Source organism: Toxorhynchites rutilus, chromosome 1 (genome assembly GCF_029784135.1).
Source record: "Toxorhynchites rutilus septentrionalis strain SRP chromosome 1, ASM2978413v1, whole genome shotgun sequence".
Classification (NCBI taxonomy): Eukaryota; Metazoa; Arthropoda; class Insecta; order Diptera; family Culicidae; genus Toxorhynchites; species Toxorhynchites rutilus.
Genome location: NC_073744.1, coordinates 49,895,788 through 49,912,848, shown reverse-complemented (window position 1 = coordinate 49,912,848; position 17,061 = coordinate 49,895,788). Strand labels below are relative to the sequence as shown.

Here is a 17,061-nt window from a genome sequence, read left to right as displayed (position 1 = left end):
ATTGGTAATTATCTTATATAACATTGGTGAGTTTTTTTTCTTTATTTCATCCATACATAACACAGGAGGCATCTCTTCTAGGATCACAGAGAGCGGTTTTCATCATATCTCGTTCCACTTTGGTATCTTTTATCTGATACGCACCATCCAACGACTGTTTACCATTCTTCTGTCTTCATCACTTGCTAAACACTGGTGAAGTTAACAAACAATACCCAAAAACCAAACAAACCGGCTTTTTTCGGGAGGCCACCATATCATTATCAAAGAGTTTAACGATGTAATTCTTCAAAAATATCCAAAATCAACCAATAGCCTAACGGAAGCCTACGTCAACTAAGCGGTCGTGTTTCGGACAAAACCCTCCTGTGACTTTTTTAACATGTTTGTCTGTAGCGCTTTACCACATTAATAGAAATTTGAACCCCTTCCTGTTAACATGTTCGACTTTCCTCGTTCAAATTGAATATGATTTTTAAAAGGAATTCGATAGAATAGGCACCTAAGTGTAACTATAGGATATATAGAAAAATAATAAAATTATAACCATGTTATTATATTGTTATGAAAGTATATTTCTATACTTTTTATTATTTTATGGCGGGTGGTTTGTATTGCAGCTTCTTGCAAAACCCATATAATAACACTTTGGCATATGGTATTGTTGTCAATTCATCTTCGAATTAAATAAAATATTGCTAGATCATGTAAAAGTTGTCTACAAACTAAATTTTATCTTCATTTAATAATTTATTCGCAGGTTTGGCTCCGTAAGAAACTCAGAAAAGCCGCTTTGGGCGACGAACGTGTTAACCGATTGATCTCAAATTTGGAACACGCCTTTATTTCTGCAGTTATTATAAAACTGCGTAGTTCATGATTTTAAAAATCCAAGATGGCGGCCGCTACAAAATGCCGGTTACATATTTTCTCAAAACCCAATCAATATGGGTATCAAATGGAAGGGCTTGACTAGTAGAACACAGTTATTCATGAAAAATGCAAATCCAAAATGGACGCCACCACAAAATGGCGGATTACATATTTTCTCAAAATCCCATCAATATGGGTATCAAATTAAAATACTTGAATAGTAGAACACAGTTACACATGAGGAATACAAATCCAAAATGGCCGCCACAATAAAATAGCGATACGGTCATACCTCGATATAAGGCAACCTCGATATAACGTAACTTTCAATATTTTTTAGATTTAAAAATATCAATACAAAAATAGTTTTTGGAGCATAAATTATGTCAAATAAATGTCTCTAGTAAGTTTTCAAATAAGTTCCATAAAATGGGGTAGCATTGGTCTTTATCTCAATGTTTTATGAATATGTCCTATCTAAACCCAATAATATTATATTTCCTATTTTCAAAACAAGTACTGTCCTAGTTGAAACGGAAAGAAATAAAGCTCACATTTTTGACGTAGAACTACGTCTTTCATTAAGGGTGCCAAATCAGAAAACAGGTCACGTTTTTATGAAATAAAGTTAACGTTAATAACTATTTTTGCCGCGAACGGATTTAGTCGATTTACATACTAAACGAATCGGAAATTCTGTAAGATTTGTTTAAAATGCTATACATTAGAATCCCTTGGTTTGTAAATGGTTAAAATTCAAGAAAACTTTAAGCGTTTCCATTTTCCCATACATTTGTTCTATCTATTTGTGTGCTTTCCCGAACAGAGCTGTCAATAACGAGCAACTTATCGACGACTAACGGAGGGGAAATCGTAGGATTTAAAGTCTCCGCGAACAAAGGAAAAGTAGAAGGGGAATACTTGCCTAGAGTATAAACAGTGGATCTCGCTGAGGCAAACTTTCATTCGACATCGGTCTGTTGAGCAATCCAGTTCATTTTGCTTTCGCTGCGCTTCGATCTAAGAATGGACCCCACCAGTGGTAATCCAACTTGGATATCGTCGTTTGGTTTTTCTGTTTGTTTTTCACGTTATTCGTATTTTGTGCTTTTCTTTGTGCGTCATAAATTGGACGCTTCGCACAGTGTGTGGTGAGCAAGAAGAAGAGGAAGGCAGGCTCGAGCCCTGCAATAAACGAACGCATTGCCAGGGGCAATAAAATTTCAAAATAAAAATCGAGGCAAGCGTCATCTAATGATGCACGCGATGTTGGTGTAGTGAAAAGCGTTCGCACTGAACCGAGCCTTCGCGAGTGTGACACCACATCGTACGACAGCGAAGTAGGCGACTTCGACGCTTCGGTCGAAAATGTAAGCGCCGTTACCCAGGCAGCAACCAAAATCAAGCTCCCCCCGATGGTGGTGAAGGCGATCGCTCTTGACAAACTCATCAGCGAATTCGCATCGATGGGCGTTACAGCAGAGTACAAGCTGTGTGGCATAATTCAGCCTTTTTCCAAGCAGTTAACATTGTTTGTTTCCGTCATCATAAGGGCTTCGTAATGCATCAATGCATTAAACTGACGTTATGGCGAAGCAGGCGTTAAGGTTGTGCACCAAAAAATTAAAAATTTCAGTCGCAAAACTGCCTTCAAATAGGATTGCATTTGCGCTAATATTGATCATAATGAAGCATTGCTACTGTTATCGAGGTTGTTATTAACAAAAAGAGTTTATTTCGCTTGTTTAGTCACCAAGAAAGCAAATGTCGTTCTGGAATGTTGTATGTGATTTGGTTTCGCTTGCCAGTCGCAAAACTTCCTCCACTAAGGGTGACAGCTGCGCCTCTCTCGAGCATGAGAATGTAATGCAACTTTTTTCAAGGCCAGTAATATTAACAGAAGCGTTTCTTTTGAGAATAGCGCAAAATGTTGAGAAGTGTTTATATTCCTAGTAGTTTCAAGCCACCAATGTATGACTCTGTACACATGCTATGGCGAACGCTTGTTTGGCGCTTGGTTTACGTTGTACGAACGATGCCTAGAGGTGCGATTCCTTTGAGGCAATACTAAATAACATGTAGCATGATATTTGATGCTTGCAAGTGTTGTCATTGTTGTTGTTTCCATGCGGTGCCAAAGATATATTGATGTAGTTATGAGATGTAGAATAATGGTGCTGGTGCAACATGTATATAATCGACTGTAGGCGAGTCTATGTCAATTGCGAAAAACTCCACCGGAATAGCGTTCGAGGTAAATTTTCAATGCATTGGCATGAAATAAATTGCGACATACGATCAGCAAGTGTATTGTTTTGCGAGGGCAAGAATAAATCATCAATCAATTATCGTCAACTGATTCTACAATGAAAAAACCATTTCAAAGATTATTCTACTAAGCAGTTGTTTCTAAAATTTCACAGCATTATAGAACAATATCCGAAAATATAAACAAGCGACTTATATAAAATAACAGCGTAGTTCTACGTCAACAATGCGGTCGTATCTTGGACACAACCTCCTGTAGTTTTTTTAAACATTTAAACTTATTAAAACAAATGTTTCACGTCCAGTGTTCATTTTGGATCTCAATCTGATTAACGGAATTATTCAACAAAACATTCCAGGAATTATGTTTATCGAGACGTGTTACTTTTACCTGATTTAATTTCGTTATTTTTTAATAAAAATGAACTTGTGGAAAAGCAATATACGGATTGTTTTGTGTTACAGTTCACAATCATTTCCCTTATGAAATACGCATGCCTTCAATCTGATATTTTTGGGCGGTCTTTCTACTTGGCACTTTTTGAACTTTTAACATAACTTTTAACATGTTTCAAGAACAAATTCAGAATTTCCATTTGGACTCAACATTACCCAGTGGTAGACTATGATGAGTAAATAATAAATTTTCAGAAGTTGATGACAACTAATTACGCTTTGCTTCGTAGACCAGGTCATATTCTTTGCTATAATGCTGCTACAAGGAGCTGAAAAAAACTCTAGCAATCCTTGTCCTCGATTGACTGCTTAGATTTTAATGACACCAAATGTAAGGAACGGGATTGCGATTGATTCTGAATATTTTCACATTTCGTCGATTTCGTTAACAACGAGATTTTTTTTCCTGAACGTGACACTAACTATTATTTTCATTCGACACTTCGTTGAAACAGTCCCAAAAGGAGTGTCGTGGGTTTCGTGTATAAGATTTGATTCAGTTTCGTCTCTTTTGTTTCATTTACATGTCTTGAAGACGACGATCAGCTGTTACTATCAGAAGATTCGTCGCAAGATATTTTATATACTCCAATAACATTGCCAGCAAAACTGTTTACGTTTCAAGAACTTGTAAATAGTCTGACTTGATCCTCGCGTCTAAAAGGTTGCAATTTAGTAATTCTGATCTTCTCCTACGTAGTTGAATCCTTATCAGAATAAAAGTCACAGGAGGGTTGTGTCCAAGACACGACCGCATAGTTGACGTAGGATTCCGTTAGGCTATGTGTTGATTTTGGATATGTTTGAAGAATTACATCGTTAAACTCTTTGATAATGATTTGGTGGCCCTGAAAAGGGCTGTTATATGTATGGATGAAATAAAGAAAAAAAACACACCAATGTAACAGAAAATAATTACCAATACCGAACACAAATATATTTTTTTCTCATTAGTAAAATCAGGTTTCTTTAATATAGAGAAAACATATTAGAAATGCAAAAGGAAATTTTCTTTTATAATTGTTGCTTTCTGAGTGTTTATTCAAACCAATGCGAATTTAAATTGAACTAACAACACCTATTGCCCTCAACGCATACCATGAGTCTCGAGGTTTTGGCAGGCGTACTCCCACTAAAAGATCGCTTCAAATTATTATCTCTTCAGTTCTTCATCCGGTGTAAGGTTATGAACCCATTGGTGATCGGAAATTTTGAGCAGCTGATCGAGCTAAATTTTCACTCCGGATTCATGAGTTCATATCATGAATTCATCTCCATGCAGGTTGATCCTTCTTCGTATATTCCCAACCGTGTTTGTTTTCCTGACTACATCAATTCCTCTGTGCATTTTGATCTGTCCATGAAGCAGGATATCCATGGATATTCAGATTATCAACGATCGAGGATCGCTCCAACGATCTTCGATTCAAAGTATGGGGGTATCAATTGTGATAATATGTACTTTACTGATGGGTCCTCTATGAATGAGTCCACAGGATTTGGAGTGTTCAACGAAATTTTTAGCACCTCCCACAGTCTTCAGAATCCTTGCTCAGTGTATATTGCTGAATTGGCAGCGATATACTGGGCGCTGGACAGCGTCGCCTCACGACCTGTTGAACACTATTACATTGTAACGGATAGTCTTAGCTCTGTCGAAGCTATCCGTTCAGTGAGGCCGGAAAAGCACTCGCCGTACTTCCTTGAGAGAATACGAGAAATTTTGAGTGCTTTATCCAGACGCTGTTATGTCATTACCTTTGTCTGGGTCCCTTCTCACTGCTCAATTCCGGGTAATGAGAGGGCTGACTCATTAGCAAAGGTAGGTGCAATTGAAGGCGATATTTATCAGCGTCAAATCGCCTTCAATGAATTTTTTTCTTTAGTCCGTAAAAATACCATCGCTAACTGGCAACGCAAATGGAACGAAGATGAATTGGGCCGGTGGCTCCACTCGATTATCCCTAAGGTTAGCCTCAAACCGTGGTTCAAAAGTCTGGACTTGAGTCGGGACTTTATTCGCACCTTCTCCCGACTCATGTCCAATCACTGTTCGTTAGATGCGCTTCTCTTTCGTTTCAATCTTGCCAGCAACAATCTCTGCGTCTGTGGTCAAGGTTATCACGACATCGAGCATGTTGTTTGGTCGTGCGAGGTGTATCTTGTCGCCAGATCGAATTTAGAAAACTCCCTTCGGGCCCGAGGAAGACAGCCCAATGTGCCGGTGAGAGATGTGTTGGCTCGGTTAGACCTTGATAACATGACCCAAATATAATATGTTTTCCTTAAAGCTATCGATCTTCGTGTGTGATTGTACGTATGTCCTTATACCCTCCTTTTCATCCATTGCGAGCGATTGGCCCCCTTGATATAAACAGTAAAATAAGTTGAAATGTAAATATACAATAGATATACGAATAGATTTAAGAATCGAGTGTGATCATCAACATTGTAACCAAGACGGGTCTATGGTACTAGGTGAGGCCGTTTCGTCATTAAGTTGGTTAGGGGAGCGGTAAATGAAAACAGTACGGAAGAAAGCAGAAGGGGAATTATTTCCTTTGAAGCGTGAAAGAGACAGACTGATCACGAGCGAGCTTGGGCACAAGCGTATTGTGTTTTGTTTACAAACAAAACACAATAGACTCCCAAGATGGCTGAAGAGTGGTTTTAGCAAGTTGGCCCACCTTAGGATATACTTCTACGCGCCTTGATTGTAACAATTCCCGTATATCCCATCCCTTTCCTGAAAGAATATGTCACCCTCTAAACTCGAGTAAACCGCGTATAATCGGTTTTCCACCTTACTAACCATAGTGTTAGGAAAATTATTTATGTATAGTTTTAAAACATATATTTAAGAATTCGGCTCCTTTAAACTAATGTAACTGAGCCTGTAAAAATAAACGATTTATATAAAAAAAAATAACAACACCTATATGTGGAGCATATGGGAAATCACTTTTTCTAATATTTCTTCACTTTTCCAATATTTCTTGCCGTATAAACTTTCCTTGGGTGAAAATGAACACAACAAAACAAACAGATCAAACCAAACGACCCCATCTCGAGCGGGAACACACCTTGGTTTTATTTATGAAAATTGAAATAAATCGTTTCATATATTAAGTCATATTTAACACAACTGCTACCATATACAATTTTACACTTACACTTTTGCAAAATTTTTCACAATACACGATCGGCAATTGATATGAAATTTCACGAAGCAACCAACATTAAAGTTCCAAATTTAAATTTTATTTGCTAGAATTAATCGTGTCACTCACCTTGCTTGCAATATAACAATGTCCCCGACTTGCATATATTTGCAATGCCAATTTCCCCCAGACAGCTTGTCTTTGATGTCTCTGTTAGGGAACACATTTCGGTAGGAACAAAAGTTCCCCCTACTTTCATGTATTGCAATGCCGATTTTCTCTAGGAAGCTTGGTTTTGATGTCTCTGTTAGGGAAGTCATTTCGGCGAGAGCATAAGCTACCCCTACTTTTATGTATTTGCAATGCCGATTTCCCCCAGGCAGCTTGGTTTTGATGTCTCTGTTAGGGACCCGCCGCATGTGTCGTCAATTTCGACCAATCAGAAATGGGAATTTCAATTGTTCGAGAGTTAGTTCCATGACATATATTATTTTCTTCAATATAAACAATTGTTATGGAATGCCGAAATCCATCATGAAATGACTGAGCAATAAGCGTTTGAAATTGGACAATTTTCACGATGCACTCGATTTTCGATTTTCAATTTGTACCCCAATATGTTCCCGAAAGACGTAATCCTACGTCAAAAGCCAGTTGAAGATTCCTTGCAAGAACTTTACTTGATACTCTATTCAAGGATATCCATTCGAAACGGAAAAATTATCATAGTTCATTATTTTTTATGTAAAAATGTGTTTATTTCTTCTAAACTGTAATCCTTTATTCGCTTCATACTCACATGCAGTGTCTTCCAGTTTTGTATTCGCAAGTGAAGCTCACCAGATATCCGGTATCTGGTGTTCAGCCAATTTTTTTCAGTCATATTTGTCTACGAAAATTCTCTTAAATGGGCACAAGAAATGTTTATGAATACTGCCAGGTGATAAAAAATTTGTTTTGCGCATTTTTGAGTAAAAATGCACAGTTTTGCATCAATTAAGAAAAAAATTGTTTTGCTTCGATATAACGTAACGAGAAAAAAAAAAGTTGCCTTATATCGAGGTATAACTGTATATATATTTTTCCAGAACCCAATCAATATGGGTACCAAATGAAAGGACTTGACTAGTAGAATACAGTTATTTATGAAAAATGCAAATCCAAAAGGGCCACCACAACAAAATGGCGGACAACATATTTTCTCAAAGCCCCATTAGTATGGGTATCAAATGAAGGGCTTGACTAGTAGAACAGTTATTCATGAAGAATGCAAATCCAAAATGGCCACCACCACAAAATAGCGGATTACATATTTTCACCCCAACTTTAGCTTTTGTGCAGATGCTGGTAGTTTTCGCTTCAAAATAACCTTCTTGGTCATGATTCCATCGATGAACTCAAGTTCTCTAACGCCGGATGTAGCCATAGATCTCAACACCATGACTCTACCTGCAGGAAAAAATCAAAGTTATGCTCAGTTGGTTGAAAAATCAGCGTTGATGAAGTAACTCACCACCGCCATGCTTGGCTGTAGGCCTCAAACACTCCTTTTACAAACATTCGCCGGTTCGCCGCCATTTTTTTGTGATACCATCAGACCCAATAGCATTACTTTCGTCCCGTCTGACCGAATCACCTTATTTCAGTCATCCATGAAATGTGGTCCTGGGCCCACTTCAATCTTTTTTTGATATTTTTTGCGGACAACCATGGCTTCTTGATCGCTATTCTGCCCTTAATAGCTCTCTTATGGAGACGATTTCGCACGGATTGTGATGTCAGTTGAATGGAAAACTCGCTTTCAATCTGTTCAGCAACTTTCGGAGCTGACAGTCCCCGGTCCAGCTCCGGCTTTTTCACGTTAGCTCTGTCAATTCGGCCTAATGTCTTTGAAGGACGCCCCGATCGCTTAGCTGGTGAGATAGAGCCCCGCTTTTTGTACATCTGCACAATCCTAGCGACCGTATCTTTGTGGAGCTGTAAAATATCGGCAATATCATGGTAACTTTTGCCAGTTTTGTAATGTTCAATAATCTAATTTGGGATGCTAATCGAAATTTGGGCTTTTTTTTGGGTATTTTGCAACAAAAAAAATTCCAATTTCTATGGTAGATCGACACTCCTTCCCCTCTCTAAAGGGGGGCTGCCATACAAATGAAACACAAATTTCTGCATAACTCGAGAACTAATCAAGCAAATGGCACCACATTTTGAATGTGGAGGTTTCAGGGTGCAATAAATGTTTTTATGGTGGTTTGACACCAGTAGTGAGGAATTAAGCAGATTCCTGCCGTGAAGCACGTGACCGACTGTTGCTTATCGGTCTTCCCATAACAGCTCTCGCAGGTGAGTATGGACACGATTTGGCCGACAGTGGTCTGGCTGACTGTTAAAAATCTGTCAGTGTCCATGTGCTATATGAAACGTCCCATAACAGAAAAACCAAAAAGAAGAAAAAACGAAGCAGTGGACCAAAATAGAAAGAATAAATATGAAAAAAAAACTACCATTTAGTTCAGCGAATATGCTTAAAGTGTAGCAGAAGATAATCAAAAATATCTATCAGTGTGTTGAAAATTTAAAAAAAGTGAGGCAAAACTTCTAAATTCTATAGGCAGCAAGTTGGAAGGTGATTCGTTTGAAGTTAAGAGGTAATCGTTCAGTGCCATGTGACGAAACGTCTGTCGTATGAAGAAGTTACTGTGAGTGAATTTGATAATATTCCGTTGTTTTTTATATGAAACCATTTTAAAAATTTTGCAGCGTTCAACTATCGCAATTTGACATAAAATTATTCGTCTTCATGAAACTTCTCCATAACTGATTCAAAATAAATAAATCTTTGAGTAAGGGTGACAGCGTCATTTAGCCGAGTTTTTTAACTATCCACAGCCATTAATGAAATGTACTGATGCGGTGACGGCAGATGCATGGGTAGAATTTATTTATTTATCTATAATTAATTTAATAAGAAATAAGAATTTTTCTATGCATCTTTCTATCTATCTATATTAGGGTGCCAATGAAAGTGGTCATCTCGAGTTTCAAAAAGTTACCCAATAAAAAATGTTCACCACCTCGAAAAAACACCCTATACAAAATTTCAGCTCAATCGGACTTAAGGGAGAGGGAGATTTCCGCTGATTTTTCGATTTTCAAAAAATTCCAATTTTAACGTCCAGTAAATGAAATCCGAATGAGCTAATATTTTGCATAGAGTATATTATCGTGCAAATCAACATTTCGTAGCAAGTTCCGAATGAAAAACCGAGATAACTATTTTTATTGGCACCCAAAACCATACTTTTCTTTTCGCATGCCGAAAAAAAAGTCCCAGAGTGCCGATTTTTGACAAAAATTTTTTTTCGAGATGACACTAGATCTCGACGTTTCATGCCATTTTAAGACATTTGGAATCAAAATTTTTTTTTCGAAAACCCCGATTTCTCTTCACCTAAGGGGGGAGCTTGGGTGATTTTTCGATTTTCAAAAAACTCAAACTTTGACCGATTTGCGCCACTCTCCCTTAAGTCCGATTGAGCTGAAATTTTGCCTAGGGTGTTTTTTCGAGGTGGTCAACATTTTGTATAGGGTAACTTTTCAAAATTTTAGGGTCGGTTTTTTCCCATACATTCATTGGCACCCTAATCTATATATATAGTCAAAAATGCTACGATTGCAAAAATTTCTGGTTTTGGATTTGTCATTATTTAATGTATTTGTATTTTATAGTTTTCATGGTCTCGGGACCAAGGGACCTATATTTATTTATATTTTTTATGGAAAGCTGAGAATTTTTCACATAACATATCTGGAAACCAGGGAGACGCTTTTCTTGCGTTTTTGAGTTATGATTTTTTTTTTAAACCCGATGGTTCAAAAAATCATTTTTCCCAAAAATGTCTTTTTTCAAAATATTATTACTTTGGAACTACTGGACCGATTCAGATGATCGACATATCAAATTAAAGCTTACTAGCTACCCTTTCTGGAAAAAATTACATACTTGCCAATTAATTGGATTATAGCCACATACATCCAGTCTAGTCGCATAGAAATATTGAACGAAAACTGAAAACATGTTAATTTTGAAAAATTATAACTTTAAAACGAGAAATAACACCTCTCTGGTATTCGGATATATTATGTGAAAAAACCTCAGCTTTCAGAAAAAAAATATAAAAAATATGGCTCCCTTGGTCCCGAAACGATGTAAGCTATAGAAAACGAATATAATCAATAATTACAAAAACAAAATCCATTTCTATTCAGAGTATAATATTTTTGCAAACAACTATGAATGGCTTTAATTTGATATGTCGATCATCTGAATCGGTTCAGTAGATCAAAAGTTATGATTTTTTGTAGTGGAAAAAAATGGGAAAAAAATGATTTTTCGGACCATTGGTTATCTTTGAAAAGTAATAACTCAAAAACGAAAAAAACGACTCTCTGGTCTCGAGATATGTTATGTAAAAAAATTCTCAGCTTTCCGAAAAAAATATAAAATAATATAGTGCCTTTGGTCCCGAGACCATGAAAAGTATAAAAAACAAATACAATCATTAATGCCGAAACCAAAATTAAAATTTTGTGCAATTACTAGAGGTTGTTTCAAAGAAGATCAGCTAATTGGCTTTAATTAGATATGTCGCTAATTCAAATCGGTCTAGTAGTTCAAAGGTTATTTAAATAAGCAAAGAACATCAATAAATTATTTTCATTCAAGACTTAAAAACTTGGAACTGTTTTGTTTGGATACACTTACTTCACCACAAATCAAATTAATCGAAGCAAAAGAGACGAAACTGAATCAAACCTTACACGCGAAGCTCATGGGACAGTTTCAACAAAGCGGCACATGAAGATGATAATCAGTTTCCATTAAAAAGAAATCCGTTACTAACAAAATTGACTGTTATGCGAAAACATTTTGATTCGATCACAATCACATTCCTTACGTTTGCTGGTCATCAAACTCTAAGCAGTATCCCCAATTGGCAAGGTTTGCTAGAGTTTATCTTTCAGCTCATTGCAGTAGTGTTTACAGTAAAAGACTGTTCTCTGAACCTGGCTTGGTTCATAATAATAGGTCGGCAATCTATAAATAAAAATGGAAGGCCAAATGTGTTGGTAAGCGCAAAACCCGAGGAAGGAATGGCTCAATTTGAGTCATCTATATTTCGTTGTATTCGTCTCTCAATATAGCGGAGAGAAAAATCGGAAAATTCGGAAAGTTGAATTCCCATATCTTCTACAATTAGCTAAGCGTTGTTAGTCCATTTGATGTTGGCGCTAACGAAATTGATTTTTGTTCGCAAGTGGAAAAGGATTTTCAGACGGAATAACGCATTCCTATATCTTCTATCTATGTAAACAAAAATGGAAGGCCAAATGTGTTGGTGTGCCCTAAACCCGAGGAAGGAATGGTCCGATTTGAGCTGTCTTTGTTTTGTAATATTCTCTGCATCAAATATTCCATGCAACGGAGAAACGTGTTATTTCCAAATGCTTGAAGAATCTTGAACGAGGATCGTGTCTGAAAATAATTTTATATTATAAGGACGAATTTTTGTAGACAATTTATAGTAGAAGGAAATTGTAAAGGATCAAAGGGTAATCAATCAATGAAGAGTTCAGTGATTGGACTCATGATTGATGAGAACAGAAAATAAAGTATTACTTATCAATTATATAGTAATCGATGATTATTTATATGTTTTTGATTTTTTTCTTTAATTATCCTTCCTATACTCGAGCATACGGTCTCGCAGACCAAGAATCAATAATTTTATTTCGAGGAGGCTGAATAAAATGACTATTGGAACTAAATGAAGTTGAAGAAAAAATATTTTTTGGATTTTTTCATTCAATTATATATATTTTTTTTTACTATAAATAAATACCAATAACGCCCAAAAATACACAATAGTAAAATTACAGAGACACGCGCAGTCTGTGATTCAGTGTGCGAGTATCCTTCATTTATTTTCTAATGACTTTTTGATACAGTCAACATTGGTAGACCGCAGCCGTATATTTGAACAATTAGTCGCCCGTAATGCCTCTGGTCTAGAGAATAAGCGAAGCTGGTAATGATGTTTCTAGCATTCTCAATACGAAAAAACTACTCAAAGTGAACTATGGTATAAGCGAGTAGTTTTTTTTAAAAAAAGTTCAATCTTAACACTAGTAAAAAAATCGAAAGAAAATTGTATTTTTCGTGGCGCCATTTTCATAGTTTGCCAAGAGCGCTGTCTAGCCTCACTGCGCCGCTGCGTAACACTAACCACTCGGCCACTGGAGCCATATATTTTACGAATATTCAAATAACGAAAACAATTCAATAACAATCGCTCAAATTAATTACATAAATAATGAAAACTAACTCAAAACTAGAATGTTTGTTATCTGAAAAAGTCACAGGAGGGTTGTTTCTGAGACACGACCGCATAGTTGACGTAGGATTACGTTAGGCTTGATTTTGGATATATTTGAAGAATTACATCGTTAAACTCTTTGACCCTGTAAAGGGCCGTTTTGTTTGGTTGTTGGATATTGTTTGTTCACTTCACCAGTGTTTACCGAGTGATGATGACAGAAGGATGGTAAACAGTCGTTGGATGGTGCGTATCAGATAAAAGATACCGAAGTGGAACGAGATATGGTGAAATCCTAGACGAGATGTCTCCTATGTTATTAAAAACTTACCAATGTAATATAACATAATTACTAATACCGGACACAATTATCAATTTTTCTCATCAGTAAAAACATGTTACTTTAATATAGAGAAAACATAATTGAAATGGAAAAGGAAATTTTCTTTTATAACTTTTACTTTCTGAGTGTTTATTCAACCCAAATGCGAATTTTAATTGGACTAACAACACCTAATACTATATGTAGAGCATATGGGAAATCACTTTTTCTAATATTTCTTCACTTTTCCAATTTTTCTCGCCGTATAAACTTTCCTTGGGTGAAAATAAACACAACAAAACAGAGAGCTTGAACCAAAGGACCCATTCTTGAGCGGGAACACACCTTGATTTTTATTTATGAAAATTTAAATAAATCGTTTCATATATCAAGTCATTTTTAACACAACTGCTACCATATATAATTTAACACTTACAGTTGTGCTAAATTTTTCACAATACACAGTCGGTCATTGATATGAAATTTCACGAAGCAACCAACATTAACATTCCAAATTAAAATTTTTTTTTTGCTAGAATTAATCGTATCACTCACCTCACTTACAATATAAAAATGCCCCGACTTGCATATATTTTCAATGCCTATTTCCCTCAGGTAGCGTGGTTTAGATGTATCTGTCAGGGAACACATTTCGGTATGAACAAAAGCTCTCCCTACTTTCATGTATTTTCAATGCCGACTTCTCCCAGGTAGCATAGTTTTGATGTCTTTGTTAAGGCCCATTTATACGTTGCTAGTAGCTGGCTTCACAATGAGCAGCTACTGACCCGGTGAACTCGCTTGACAAATGGTTGACTCGCCTTGTCCGTTCACACAATGTGAGCTGCTGGCAAGAAACTAGATACTACGGCACAGGTTTTCCAGAGATGCCAGGCGGTTTTTCAAATGTCCATCAAATCGTCAGAAACAGCAATCAGATCCGAATTTGTCAGATGATTGATCCGAAATCGACTTCTTTATTGGCAGTTTTCGTCTTAGATTTTCAGTTGAATTTATCATTACACAATTTTATCGCTAAACACACACTGGCCGTGTTTAAAAATACTTTGTGCTGAATTTCTTTGAACTGAAGGTACTATCCGGAAAAAGCAGAAAGAAAAAAGGATTCGGTCCAGGAATTGGATGCAAAAAAAAGGAGCAACAAATACAATATTGAAGTAACTCTACGATGATGATCCCCGAGAGTACAGAGCAGTGTTGAGAATAACACCTGAAAAAGTGAAAAAACTGTTGGATTTAATTGCTCCACAAATACAACGCAAGATACACTCATGAGGGATGCTATACCTACATAAGTGAAACTAGAAATGTTGTACCTTTCTTCTGGAATATCGTTCAGATTATTGTCGAAAATTGTGCCCGATAATGATTTTATATTTAGAATCCCAAGAAAACTATCTCAAAAAGAAAACGTGCCCCACCAGCGTGCAAAACAAAATAAAATGAGTAAAAAAACTTTTTAAGTTAAACGGTTTATTTGTGATTAAACATAATAATGTACTAAAAGCTAGAGAAAATAATTAGGCAAGTTGCAGTTAGTAGTTATCACACCTCTCCTTCATTAGTCTAGGGCATTGATAAGACTAAAATAAAATAGTGGGACATATGATGAAATCACTAATTGTGGATAATGAAAATGAATGGATTTTATAATTTAAAAAGTTTTTGTTTACTCATTTTATTTTCTAGTTTTTAGTACATTATCTGTTTCATTAGAATATTTCTCTACAATAAAGGCATTGTACTGTATTCTATCAGTCAAAAAATTTCATTTGATACCGATATTGAGTAGATTGCAGAAAATACATAGTGTGTTCTCCAAGTCAAGTTCGTTGGTTTGATACACATATCTCAATCAACCTTTTTTTTTGAGATGATATGGAATCAGCGATTTTGAGCGGAGGCCAAATTGGATTTTTCAAGATAAGCAGTTTTAAAATGACAGCAGTTCCTATCCGGTCAGTTCCTATTGGTCAAATTTCTATTACTGTGGGACAATCCTACAGACATACATACATACATACGAACAGTTCAAGCTAAATAAAACCGTTTAATAAAGTATATTGCTATTTTGTGATTGCGGCCATCTTGGATTTTAATTTTTCATGATCTACTGTGATCTACTATTCAAGCCCTTTCATTTGATACCCATATTAATGGTGTTTTGACATAATATGTAGTCCGCCATTTGGTAGAATTTTGATGGATTTGCATTTTTCATAAATAACCGTGTTCTGCTAGTCAATCCCTTTCATTTGATACCCATTGTTACGGGGGTTTCGGAGGTTCTATTCAGCACGCGTTTTTATCAATGTATAGCGAGCTCAAAGCTGTATTTATTAAGAGAAACAATAATTAAACAAGAACTTTACATTATTAGGTTTTACCTACATTTGATCTCCTCGTTTTAAATTCAAAGCACGACAGGATGATTCAATTATTTAACAATTTGGGAATTCAACTTTATTTTGGGTTCTATCTCTACTCCTTTTTTGTGATTAGCAAAGAATGTGTGGTACGAGAGAAGTTTTCAGAATGACAGTGATGACAGCTAGCTGTCAATGATTGTCTGGGTGCGTCATGGAGTGGCACCGTCCGGATGCGCAGGTTCAGATCAAGTCATCAGTGGCGTAGTTTGCTTCCCCCCAACACCCATATTAATGAAGTTTTGGGAAACTATGTAGTCCGCCATTTAGTAGTGGCAGCCATCTTGGATTTGCATTTTTCTTAAATAACTGTATTCTGCTAGTCAAGCCCTTTCATTTGATACCCATATTGATGGGGTTTTGGAAAACCCACATTGATGAGGTTTTGAGGAAGAAAGGGATCCGCCATTTTGTAGCGGCCTCTATCTTGGATTTACAAGATAATGAAATACGCAGTTTTGTAATGACTACAGAGATAAAGGTGTGTTCCAAATTTCAGATCAATCGGTCAACAAGAAGGGGGTCAAATTTCTACTAATGTGGGACATGTTACAAACATACAAACAGATTACAGGGCAAGCTAAATAAAACCGTTTAATAACAACGATTCCGCTTAGAAACTATGAGGGTTTTATTTGTTTTTTCAATAATTTTCAAGTCTATAATAATCTTCGCATATTTTCAAATATCTTAAAAATAGAGACATGTAAAGACAATGTAAAGATTTGGCATCCCTGATTCGAGCGCTAAATTCTGTTTTTGACGTTTTGAGGGATGCGAGTGCGAGTAAATTCAAAAAAATTTGAAGTAGCTCGCACGCCGAATCACACATGACACTAACTGGCATGATGTGTTCACACGGTGTGAGTAGCTGTACTGCAGTAACTGACTAGACCGACTCGTATGCTTACTCGCACCGTCTGAACCCGGCTTTAGGGACCCGCCGCATGTGTCGTCAATTTCGACCAATCAGAAGTAGATATTGCCGTTAGGATAGGGGTTAAGATTTTTCAATTGTTCGATAGTTAGTTTCATGACATATATTATTTCTTCAATATAAAAAAATGTTATGGAGTGCCGAAATCGATTGACGCAAAAATTTTATCAATCCATCATGAAATGACTGAGCAATAATCGTTTGAAATTGGACAATT

General features: G+C 36.4%; 1 long non-coding RNA gene across 1 annotated transcript; it reads right to left on the bottom strand.

The window, feature by feature from the left end:
- Positions 1–15,230: 15,230 nt before the first annotated feature.
- LOC129762469 (uncharacterized) lies at positions 15,231–16,011 on the bottom strand. Its single transcript, XR_008740636.1, has 2 exons — positions 15,873–16,011; positions 15,231–15,811 (listed from the first exon to the last, which is right to left on the bottom strand). It is a non-coding gene; the product is annotated as an uncharacterized LOC129762469 (long non-coding RNA).
- Between the last annotated feature and the right edge of the window lie 1,050 nt (positions 16,012–17,061).